The 13,691-nt window shown below is 36.2% G+C and overlaps 1 protein-coding gene across 6 annotated transcripts in view; it reads right to left on the bottom strand.

Moving 5' to 3' along the window:
* Positions 1 to 13,691, bottom strand: part of FER (FER tyrosine kinase) — a 462,076-nt gene that overhangs the window by 433,118 nt on the left and 15,267 nt on the right. The window lies entirely within an intron of this gene.

The following is a 13,691-nucleotide window of genomic DNA, read 5'->3' as shown; positions in this document are numbered from 1 at the left end:
GAGAATTCAGCACCATCAAACCAGCTCTACAACAAATACTACAGGAACGTCTCTAAGTGGGAAACACAGGAGAAGAAAAGGACCTACAAAAACAAACCCAAAACAATTAAGAAAATGGTCATAAGAACATACATATCAATAATTACCTTAAACGTGAATGGATTAAATCCTCCAACCAAAAGACACAGGCTTGCTGACTGGATACAAAAACAAGACCCATATATATGCTGTCTACAAGAGACCCACTTCAGACCTAGGGACACATACAGACTGAGAGTGAGGGATGCAAAAAGATATTCCGTGCAAATGGAAATCAAAAGAAAGCTGGAGTAGCAATACTCATATCAGATAAAATAGACTTTAAAATAAAGAACGTTACAAGAGACAAGGAAGGACACTACATAATGATCAAGGGGTCAATCCAAGAAGATATAACAATTATAAATCTACAGGCACCCAACATAGGAGCACCTAAATACATGAGCCAACTGCTAACAGCAGTTAAAAGAGGAAATTGACAGTAACACAATAATAGTGGGGGACTTTAACACCTCACTTACACCAACGGACAGATCATCCAAAATGAAAATAAATACAGAAACAGAAGCTTTAAATGACACAATAGACCAGATAGATTTAATTGATACTTATAGGACATTCCATCCAAAAACAGCAGATTATACTTTCTTCTCAAGTGCGCATGGAACATTCTCCAGGATACATCACATATTGAGGCACAAATCAAGCGTCAGTAAATTTAAAAAAACTGAAATCATATCAAGCATCTTTTCTGACCACAACGCTATGAGATTAGAAATGAATTACAGGGAAAAAATGTAAAAAACACAAACACATGGAGGCTAAACAATACGTTACTAAATAACCAAGAGATCACTGAGGAAATCAAGGACGAAATCAAAAAATACCTAGAGACAAATGACAATGAAAACACAACGATCCAAAACCTATGGGATGCAGCAAAAGCAGTTCGAAGAGGGAAGTTTACAGCTATACAAGCCTACCTCAAGAAACAAGAAAAATCTCAAATAAACAATCTAACCTTACACCTAAAGGAACTAGGGAAAGAAGAACAAACAAAACCCAAAGTTAGCAGAAGGAAAGAAATCATAAAGATCAGAGCAGAAATAAACGAAATAGAACCAAACCAATAGCAAAGATCAATAAAACTAAAAGCTGGTTCTTTGAGAAGATAAACAAAATTGATAAACCATTAGCCAGACTCATCAAGAAAAAGAGGGAGAAGACTCAAATCAATAATATTAGAAATGAAAAAGGAGAAGTTACAACAGACACTGCAGAAATACAAAGCACTCTAAGACACTACTCCAATCAACTCTATGCCAATAAAACGGACAACCTGGAAGAAATGGACAAATTCTTAGAAAGGTATAATCTTCCAAGAGTGAACCAGGAAGAAATAGAAAATATGAACAGACCAATCACAAGTAATGAAATTGAAACTGTGATTAAAAATCTTCCAACAAACAAAAGTCCAGGACCAGATGGCTTCACAGGTGAATTCTATCAAACATTTAGAGAAGAGCGAACACCCATCCTTCTCAAACTCTTCCAAAACATTGCAGGGGAAGGAACACTCCCAAACTCATTCTATGAGGTCACCATTACCCTGATACCAAAACCAGACAGAGATACTACAAAAAAAGAAAATTACAGACCAATATCACTGATGAATATAGATGCAAAATTCCCCAACAAAATACTAGCAAACAGAATCCAACAACACATTAAAAGGATGATACACCATGATCAAGTGGGATTTATCACAGGGATGCAAGGATTCTTCAATATACGCAAATCAATCAATGTGATACACCATATTAACAAACTGAAGAAGAAAAACCATATGATCATCTTAATAGATGCAGAAGAAGCTTTTGACAAAATTCATCACCCACTTATGATAAAAACTCTCCACAAAGTGGGCATAGAGGGAACCTACCTCAACATAATAAAGACCATATATGACAAACCCACAGCAAACATCATTCTCAATGGTGAAAAACTGAAAGCATTTCCTCTAAGATCAGGAACAAGACAAGGATGTCCACGCTCACCAGTATTATTCAACATAGTTTTCGAAGTCTTAGCCATGGCAATCAGAGAAGAAAAAGAAATAAAAGGAATCCAAATCGGAAAAGAAGAAGTAAAACTGTCACTGTTGGCAGATGACATGATACTATACACAGAGAATCCTAAAGATGCCACCAGAAAACTACTAGAGCTAATCAATGAATTTGGTAAAGTTGCAGGATACAAAATTAATGCACAGAAATCTCTTGCATTCCTATACACTAATGATGAAAAATCTGAAAGAGAAATTAAGAAACACTCCCATTTACCATTGCAACAAAAAGAATAAACCTACCTAGGGAGACAAAAGACCTGTATGCAGAAAACTATAAGACACTGATGAAAGAAATTAAAGATGATACAAATAGATGGAGAGACATACCATGTTCTTGGATTGGAAGAATCAATATTGTGAAAATGACTATACTACCCAAGGCAATCTACAAATTCAATGCAATCTCTATCAAATTACCAATGGCATTTTTTACGTAACTAGAACAAAAAATCTTAAAATTTGTATGGAGACACAAAAGACCCCACATAGCCAAAGCAGTCTTGAGGGAAAAAAAAGGAACTGGAGTAATCAGACTCTCTGACTTCAGACTATACTACAAAGCTACAGTAATCAACACAATATGGTACTGGAACAAAAACAGAAACATACATCAATGGAACAAGATAGAAAGCCCAGAGATAAACCCACACACCACACCCACGCATCTATGTTCAACAAAACTATGACAAAGGAGGCAAGGATATACAATGGAGAAAGACAGTCTCTTCAATAAGTGGTGCTGGGAAAACTGGACAGCTACATGTAAAAGAATGAAATTAGAACACTCCCTAACACCATACACAAAAATAAACTCAAAATGGATTAGAGACCTAAATGTAAGACCAGATACTATAAAACTCTTAGAGGAAAACATAGGAAGAACACTCTTTGACATAAATCACAGCAAGATCTTTTTTGATCCACCTCCTAGAGAAATGGAAATAAAAACAAAAATAAACAAATGGGACCTAATGAAACTTAAAAGCTTTTGCACAGCAAAGGAAACCATAAACAAGACGGAAAGACAACCCTCAGAATGGGAGAAAATATTTGCAAACAAATCAACGGACAAAGGGTTAATCTCCAAAATATATAAACAGCTCATACAGCTCAATATTAAAGAAACAAACAACCCAATCCAAAAATGGGCAGAAGACCTAAATAGACATTTCTCCAAAGAAGACATACAGATGGCCAAGAAGCACATGAAAAGCTGCTCAACATCACTAATTATTAGAGAAATGCAAATCAAAACTACAATGAGGTATCACCTCACACCAGTTAGAATGGGCATCATCAGAAAATCTACAAACAATAAATGCTGGAGAGGGTGTGGAGAAAAGGGAACCCTCTTGCACTGTTGGTGGGAATGTAAATTGATACAGCCACTATGGAGAACAGTATGGAGGTTCCTTAAAAAACTAAAAATAGAATTACCATATGATCCAGCAATCCCACTACTGGGCGTATACCCAGAGAAACCATAACTCAAAAAGACACATGCACCCCAATGTTCATTGCAGCACTATTTACAATAGCCAGGTCACGGAAGCAACCTAAGTGCCCATCAACAGACGAATGGATAAAGAAGAAGTGGTACATATATACAATGGAATATTACTCAGCCATAAAAAGGAACGAAATTGGGTCATTTGTTGAGACGTGGATGGATCTAGAGACTGTCATACAGAGTGAAGTCAAAAAGAGAAAAACAAATATCATATATTAACGCATGTATGCAGAACCTAGAAAAATGGTACAGATGAACTGGTTTGCAGGGCAGAAGTTGAGACACAGATGTAGAGAACAAACGTATGGACACCAAGGTGGGGAAGCCGTGGGGGGGGTGGGGATGTTGGTGTGATGAATTGGGCGATTGGGATTGACATGTATACACTGATGTGTATAAAATTGATGACTAATAAGAACCTGCTGTATAAAAAAATTAATTAAATTTAAAAATTAAAAAAAGAAATTTAATAGAATTTGAATTTATAATCCTTGACTAATAAAACCCATCAAAATCAGTTTATGGTTCAAGTTACTTTATCAGAATATGTTTGTTCATTGATAAAGACTATAAAATCATTCGCCAAAGTACAAAAATAATTACTTAACAGTATTTCTTACCTTTTATATGTTTCAATAGTGACAGAAGTCAGAAACAGTGACTATGTGAACAAAGTCTTAAGCTGCTTGCAGCAAGACAGAAACAAAGTCACAAAAAGCCACCAAGTGCGCAAGTAATAACCACAGTTACAAAACAAAAAATAGACCTCACATGAATACAAAATGAGGTGCTTTTTTCAGAAGCAGTTAAACAGGCTGGAATGAACAGTCACCAAAGTTTAACCACAAAGACAACATCATTCATTATCAGTTAATATATGGTGACCTTGATCACCTTACAGATATGGTATCTAAAACTCCTCCTACACTTTCCTTATTTCAAAGTGTTGCTTTAGCTTAATTTAAAATAAAAGTTAAATTCAATTGAAACAGCACTAGATTGGCCAGACAGCCTATGGGAACAGCATTAACAGATAATGATATTTCATTGCGAGAGAACACTGAATAAAAGCTGTGTGAGGTTATAAACAAATGAACAACATGTTTGCTTTTAAATTAACTGGTTTTTTTTTTTATTTTAAAAATGTATTTGAAGTACTGATATTTAAAATTATTTGGGCAGAGCAGGATTATTAACAGAATTTTTGTTTATTTGTTTTAAGCTATTATATAAATCAACAGGTATTTATTGAGTAACCATGGGAGAGATACTGTTAGGGATACAAAGATAAATAAAATCCTGGATTACTGCCTTCAAACTATTTACTGTGTATTAAGAATAAATAGACAAGTTCACAGGTAACAATGACACAATTCATTCAAAATTCATTCAGCGACAGTAGTGAGCACCTATTTGCCAGGCATATTTCTCAGTGCTGGGAATACCAAGATGCATAAAATTACAGCCCCTAGTCTCAAGAAGCTCACCACCTACTAGGGGTAACAAATGTGGAAACAAACAAATGCCATATAATTAAACAGGTTCACAAATACAAATTGGTTATGAGCTCAGTGGGGATACAGGGGAAGTATGTACCACATTTCTAGAGACAATCAGGGAAGCCTTCACAGAATATAAAAGCCTGAGGTACAAAGTGCTACAAAGACACAGAGAAAGGAAAGAGTACAGCTGAGCAGAGTTCTCAAAAAACCTTTATTAAGAAGAGAAGATCATTTCACAATTATATGTGTATCATGCTCTACACCTTAAACTTATACGTTACATGTCAATTATATCTCATTAAAGCTAGAAAAACTATTTTTAATCAAAAAAAAAAAAAAAATCTCTGGCAAGCCTTGAGGGATAGTCGTGAAAGGAGCTCATGTACATGCATGTCTCTCTGCAAAGGTGTGTGTAGAGGCGGCTTTGGAAACAGTCCTGGGTTGAAATCCTAACTCTACCATTTCATAACTGTGTAACTGCACATTTTAATTAACCTCCTAAAAGATCGGTTTTCTTATCTTTAAAATGGGGATAGTAATACCTAGTTTGCAGGGTTATTGTGAAGATTAGATGAGATAAAAGTATTTAGTGTGTCCGGCTTTGGAGAGACATTAAAAAGCAGTCATTGTTAATAAAGCATGAGAGAGAGAGAGAGCACCCACACAAGACAGAACATAGAAGAGCAAGTGATGGAGGAGGGCTCCTTCCTAAATACAAGTTTGAACATAAGCAAGGATACACAGGTGGGAAAATGGGGAACATGTTTGCGAACCATGGCTAATTTGAAGGAAAACAGGGGAACAAAGTTAAAAGGGTTAAGTGCACAATGCATACTAACTTGTATGCCCTAAATTCTCAAACTATAACTGTTATCTAGATACCTCTTGACCTTTTAACTCTTCCTATATGATCAATTATTATAAAAGAGTTCAGTTTTCAAATTAAGGCCAAATTTTTTTCCTTCAAGGAGAGTAACAATGTAGGGAGAAGTAAAAATAATTTCAAAATCCATGTGTACTTTCAAATAGGCTCATTAAAGGCAGACATATACTAATAGAATGGCAACCAACAAGGTTTCATCAGTTATAAGTTATATGAACTAGGCCAAAGCCAGTCCCTAATCTGCAGTGAGAAAGCCTGTCAGAGAGCCCATATCAGGCAAACTTTGTGCCACTCTTTAAAACATGGAGGAAAGTCAATTTCATTCTTGGCTTTTTTGTGTAATTCCATCTTTTCCCAAAAGGCAAGGCCTAACTCCCACTCCTGTCCCATCCTTCTCTACAGTCATGTTCCAACAAATCTGTTTTCTTTCCTAAATTGTTCTTCTAGAATTCCATTCAGTTTGTAAATGAACTTCCCTAAATCTCTACCCTTTCATTCCCATCAGAAACCTGGTTCCCCCAAAACACAGGCTCTCACGTGGAGACTACACCTTCCCTACATTCCACCACCCACATCCATGGGGCTGCGGGGCGGGGGGGCGGCAGGGGGGGATGAGAGGTGGGTAACAGTATCCTGATTCCCTAGTGCCATTTCCAAATCACTGCTCTTCCAATCTTATTCAAAAACATCTTCTCCTTTGAAATTTACACCATTCAGCTCTACCAAATTCTATTCCACCTTGCTGTTATTATTTCCAAATCTGGTTCTCAATCTCCACTTGCTCCCAATCTTATTCTCCAACCCAAGTCTTATCTTCATCCACAGAGATTTTAACCTCTGTAGTCTTTCTCTTCTCCAAAGATCCATTCAATCAAGTCCATTTCAACTACCCATTGTTATTGGCCATAACCTGAATCCAAAACTGTTTCATCTCTGCAATGGTAAATTTTACTATTCTAGTTTTAGACCATAACCTACTACCTTCCTACTCCTCTCTGGAGTCTAAACTGCTACTATACCTACTCTTTGACCTCAAAATGATCTCCAGTCACCCACTATTTCCTCTAAACTTTATCAGCTCCCCCTATATTCTCTCCCTTCTAGGGTAAGGATGTCACTTATCATCCAGAACTAGGGTACTTTTCAGAGTAAAATGAGGAGCTATTCTTCATTATGCCAGGACTACAGGTGTAAACCTGGTCTGCCCTAGACAAACTAGGACATAGAGCCCCCCTACTTCTTTCCCTACACACTGTGAATCAACTGACCTCCCTTAACTTTCTTTCTATTGTACTTGTCCTAAAAACCTGCAACTCTTAATCAATCCTTCTTTCTTCCCCCTAGCCATTTTTTTTTAAAGCTTCACTACCTCTTACTAGTATTTCAAGACTGTGTTCAGATCACCTCCACTAGGCAGCCTTCTCTTGCCTCTGCCCGTTGTTACCATAACATTCAGGAATGACAGTATCCTATTCATGACTGTATCCTCATGTTTCTCATACGATGTCAGGCATATATGTGTATTCCCATAGATGTACTCCATGAGCCTCAAAGTTTGACTCTAATTATCTTTTATGTGTTTATTCTGAAGTGTATCATATGAAAAATGATTACTATGAAGTTTTACAATTTCATAGAGATTAAACAAGTCAAAGATAGCAATTACACAAATAAAAACTAGCAGGTATTTTCCTTAGCATGAGCTTTTTAAATTTATCTTCCTCAGACATTCGATTAACTCTGGGTTTTGTCTGTTACTCTCTGCTCGTGATTCTGTCCTCTTACGTTTCAAATATAAAGTCACATCAGGGCTTCCCTGGTGGCGTAGTGGTTAAGAATCCACCTGCTAATGCCGGGGAAACAGGTTCATGTCCTGGTCCGGGAAGATCCCACATGCCACGGAGCAACTGAGCCTGCACTCTAGAGCCTGTGAGCCACAACTACTGAGCCTGCGTGCCTCAAATACTGAAGCCTGTGCACCTAGAGCCTGTGCTCCACAAGAGAAGCCACCGCAATGAGAAGCCCCGCAACAAAGAGTAGCCCCCGCTCGCTGCAACTAGAGAAAGCCCGCGTGCGGCAACGAAGACCCAACGCAGCCAAAAATAAATAAATAAATTTATTAAAAAAAAAAAAAAGTCACATCAAACAAATGTTGGAAGTACATGAAGTATAAGTAGAAATGAAAGGACAAGTAGGAAAAGCAAATTTCAGAATATGTATATCAAATGATCCTCTTTTTTAAATTATACAAATATAAACACACATGTTTTTTAATACAGTTGGCCCTTCATATACACAGGTTCCACATCCATGAATTCAACCAACTGTGGATCAAAATATTCAAGAAAAAAAAATTCCTCAAAGTTCCAAAAAGCAAAACTTGAACTTGCCACAGGCCAGTAACTATTTCTATAACATTCATATTGTTTTAGGTATTATAAGTAATCTAGAGATCATTTAAAGTACAGGCATACCTCGTTTTATTGCACTCCACTTTCTTTCACTTCGCAGATAATGCGTTTTTTACAAATTGATGGTCTGTAGCAACCCCACATCAATCAAGTCTATCGGCGCCATTTTTCCAACAGCAGCTGCTCACTTCATGTCTCTGTGTTACATTTTGTTAATTCTCTCAGTAATTCAAACTTTTCATTACTATTATATCTGTTATGGTGATCTGTGATCAGTGATCTTTGATGTTACTACTACGATTCACTGAAGGCTCAGATGATGGTTAGCATTTTTCAGCAATAAAGCATTTTTTAATCAAGGTATGTACATTGTTTTTTAAAACATAATGCTATTTATTGCACACTTAGTAAACCACAGTACAGTGTAAACATAACTTTTACATGCACTGGGAAACCAAAAAATTAGTGTGACTTGCTTTACTGCAATATTCGCTTTATTGCAGTAGCCTGGAACCAAACCCACAATATCTCTGAGGTAGCCTGTACATGGGAGGATGTGTGTAGGCGACATGCAAATACCATGCCACCTATATAAGAGACTTGAGCATCCTCAGATTCTGGTGTCAGCAGGGGGTCCTGCATCATTGATATCCCTTGCAGACACCAAGGGATGACTATATACGTTTTAAAAGTTCAAACTGATACACATCAAACCTTTAACATTAGCTACCTCTGAAGAATGAGAGTTAGAATACTGGGAAGAATGTCACTTTTTATTTTATGTATCTCTAGTTTGTATTTTTCTAAGAGGATATATTCATTTTATAATGTTAACAAAATTTAAAGGAGTCCCCAACAAGTTTTTTTTAAGACTGAGGACTGAGAAGATAAAAATCTAATTTCAAAGATGAATGCTTAACATTAAAAATTATTTCTCCTTCATGGGACTACCCTGGCAGCCCAGTGGTTAAGACCCCATGCTCGCAGTGCAGGGGGCAAAGGTTCGATCCCTGGTCGGGGAACTGAAATCTCTCATGCCACACGGCGTGGCCAAAAAAAAAAAAAAAATTATTTCTCCCTCAAATATAGTTAATTTATTTTTACTCAGAAAATGGCAAAGGTATTTATATCATGAGACAGAAAAATCTCCCAATTGTATTCACATAACAGAATCTTGACCCCTCTCACAGAATGCTTCTGGTTTCCACTGAACAATTTTATCCCTGTTCCATATCCCAGGCTCCTGAATCAAAAGTCTCATCCTTCTCTATTCCCTCATTTTTTTCAGGTTTTACCTGAACCAATTCTAGCTCTAATTCAGCACCTCAACAATAAATTGATCTAACCACAGGTTGAACCATTACTGTAGTTGCCCAGGAAAGGAATCTTTGTCTTTTTGCTCTATGTCTTAGTAAACGCCTTTCATTCATTTATTTATTCATCCAATAAGTACTTTTAAAATGTCTACAATATGCCAGACACTAAGTGAAGTCCTCAGTACAGAGATAAAAAAGTACTGGTCACAGCCTCAGGAAGCTTATTAGAGGAAAGGAAGAGTTCTAATACCTAACAATAACTGCTCTAAGGAATCCCTGTACCAAGTATAGTAAAAACACAGAAGTATAATCTAATCCTGGCTGAAGGAAAAAGAAGGAAAAGTCTTCACAGACATCCCTAAAACATCCAGAGTAGTTCCTTCCTCACTGGTACTTTCTTCCTTTCCCCTCAACCAAAATATGACTCTCCCCACTTTGAAAATACTGCTTAAAACTTACCTCTTACTTCCTCGCCACAAAGCTCCACTTTTTCCTAAATGCCATGTAGTTCTTAAAGAAAACCAAACAAATCTGTGAAACTCAAAAGCCAGCAAGGAAGGAAGAAAGAGAACACTCACTGAAGGCCAGCCCTACACATGTACCAGAGAGAGCAGGTACTTAGATCTTTTCTTATTGTGCCTAGCTCTGGTTGTCTCTACTAACTTGCTCATATATCATTTGCATTTCTATCTACTTCCCACTTGAAATTGTGCATTTTTCAAAGATGAAGACTTAGACTGCTACAGCTTTGTAACGTCCACAGTGACTACATATATATTCCTAGGTATAATCAACTGGTTGGGAGGTGGGAGTGGGCCACAGTAGGTGGGGGAATAACTCCTGCAGACTTCAGTTGTTTTAAATGAATTTCAATTGCCAACTGGCGCCAGTGGGTTGAATACAACATAAATTTCCCAGTTTTTTTTTTATCTTTAACTTAATGCAACCAAATGTAGAAACCTCAGCCAATGCATATTTATAAAGTTGGATTGATGTTTTTTAAAAAAAGCTTGGAATAAACAATTTTATCTCCAGCAACCTCAGAGAATTGGAAGGAAAAAGCAAACTGCAAATACGTTTTGGATGAATAATGTTCTCAGAAACCAGGCAATTCTCAAGAAAGACATTACGTATACACAAACTATATATTTTAAGAGAAAATACAGATAGATAATGAAAAACAAAAAGAGGTGGGGACTGTTCAAGATTAAAAGAGAATAAAGAGATAAGAATCAAACACAGTGCATGAAACCTGATTGAATCCTAAATCCAAAAAACTCAAAAAAACAATTTTTAGGGACAACTGGGGATATCTGAATATGGACCATTATATTAAACATATTCTTAAATTAATGTTAATTTTCTTATATAAATATTGATATTATAATCATGCAGAAAATTATCCATATTCTTAGGAAATGCACGCTTAAACATTTATATTATATATTTATATATTATAATATAAATATAATATATATTTTTAATATAGTTTCCAGCGGTTTTTAAAATAAATAAATATATAACAAGAGAGAAAATGTAGCAAAAATTAACAGTGAGTGAATACAGATGAAAGGTAATATGGGTGTTCATTGTCCCGCATTTTCCATTTTTTCTGTAGCACTGAACATTTTCAAAATGAAATACTGAAGGGGTGGGATGATGGCTTGAGAAGATGCCAGCTTGACGGAAGCCTAAGGGGTAAAAGCAGCACTAGTCTCAGCAAACTTGAAAATCAACTGTGTGATCTTGGGCAGGTCATGGAAGCTCTCTAGGTCTCAGCTGAAAGAAGAGGAAGTGAATGATCTCTAAGGTAAACTTCCAGCTACAAAATCCCATTATTCAACTACTTCTCAGCTCTAAAACTCAAAAGATAACCATATGCGAAGAGGGAAAACTCACAGGACTGTAAAAAAAAATAAAGTATTTAAAACAGCTAGCCAAATGCTTGTCACAAACAATAAATATTAACTCCTCTCTTTTGAAAACACTGTAAAAATTCTTCAGCAAAAAAAAAAAAAAAAAGAAAGATATGACTACTAATTAACTTAGAAAAAATAAGTAACACAGAGTGGAAAGATCTACTTTAATATCTATTCAATTTCTATTGAATTAAAAACTATGTGTTTGCACCTAAAGTAAAGCAAAACAAAGTATTAACTAGTACATATTACAAATTTTTCAGATGCTTTTATTTCCAGCACTGATGTTATTTGTACCATTATAATTAATTTCCCTTTTGGTAAAACAACTAATCCTTGAGATAATGGGAAAGATAATTATCTAAAAAGATTCTGTACCTGATGCTAGCACCCACCCAGTTGTTCAAAACCCAAAAATCATGGAGTCATCCTTGAGTAACACTCTTTCCACACCAAAAATATCCATAGATTTTGACTAAAAAAAAAAGAAAGTCATCTCAAATCCATCCATCTCGCTCTTGTTGCTAGCATCTTAATCAGGGCACCACTATCTCTCACCTTAGCTCCTAAAATTGCCAGCTTTCAGTTCCAGCCCACTTGGTCCATTCCTCACATAGTAGCTAAAATGATGGTATCGTTTAAGAACAAAACAAACTACATGCCAAACCCTTCAAAGCCCTGAATATTTCTATAACTTCTTCCTACCCATCTCGGTCTCTCCTACTGTGTCAGCCACAATGCGGTTTTTTAAATTCCTCAAATTCACCAAGCTCTTTCCTCCTTCAAAGTCTTTGTACCCACTATTCCTTTTTTTTTCTTTTTGTCCACCCAGCTTTATTGAGATATTATTGACATATAAGATATGTAAGTTTAAGGTGTACAATGTGATAATTAGATGCATGTATACATTGTAAAATGATTATCACAATAAAGTTGGTTAACATCTCCATACCTTCACATAATTACAACTGAGTCTGTGTGTGTGTGTGTGTGTGTGTGTGTGTGTGTGTGTGTGCATGTGTGTGTGTGTGTGTGTGTGAGTGGTGATAGCATTTAAGATCTACTCTCTTAAAAGCTTTCAAGTATATAATACAGTATTTTTAATTAGATTCACCATGTTCTACATTAGATCCCCAGAACTTATTCATCTTACAGCTAGGAGTTTGCACTCTTTGACCAGCATCTCCCCATTTCTTCCACTTCCCAGCCTCTGGCAACCACAATTCCACTCTCTATTTCTATGAGTTTGGCTTTTTAAGATTCCACATAAAAGTGAGAACACACAGTATTTGCCTTTCTCTGTTTGACTTATTTCACTCTTCCATTCCTTCAAATGAGAATGCTTTCCCCACCAAAAATACCACCACCACCATGCCACCCCCCACACACACACCCTCCTTGAAATAGCTCCTTCTCATATATAGGTTTCACCTTAAATACCAACTCCTTAGAGGAGCTTTTTGTGACCACCCTATCTGAAGTAGCTCCGGCCACCTTATCTCCAAGTCATTTGCTTTCCTTCAGAAAATTTACTGCAATTCATAATTATTTTGTCAGTGTAGTTTTTAACCTCTCCCATCCTCTAGAATATAAGCTATAAAGATAGGATATCCAACTTATCCATCATTATATCACCAGAATCCCCAGGAAATTCTCTGATCCTTAATACAAGCCTATTAATGTGCATCAAATAAATGAATAAAATAGTAAGTGAATACAGGACTATATTAGATAATGGACTAATAATGCTATTAATGGAAATATAAAAACCAGAAGGAGAAGTAAGTGTTTAAGAAGAAAAATAAAATACACTGAGTTTGGTACAAGGCAGTTGAAAATATGGGACTGGTGGGCACACAGGTCGGGAAAGAGATACAGATTTGGCTTCTGCTGACTCTAAGTGTTAGTTGAAAAAAATAATAACTAAATCACAAATGGAATAGAATGCAGTAGGATAAATGCCAAGCAAAAAAACAAATAACA

This window comes from Eschrichtius robustus, chromosome 2 (genome assembly GCF_028021215.1).
Source record: "Eschrichtius robustus isolate mEscRob2 chromosome 2, mEscRob2.pri, whole genome shotgun sequence".
NCBI classification, from domain to species: domain Eukaryota; kingdom Metazoa; phylum Chordata; class Mammalia; order Artiodactyla; family Eschrichtiidae; genus Eschrichtius; species Eschrichtius robustus.
The sequence above is the reverse complement of the archived record's forward strand: the minus strand, read 5'-3'. Positions and strand labels throughout refer to the sequence as shown.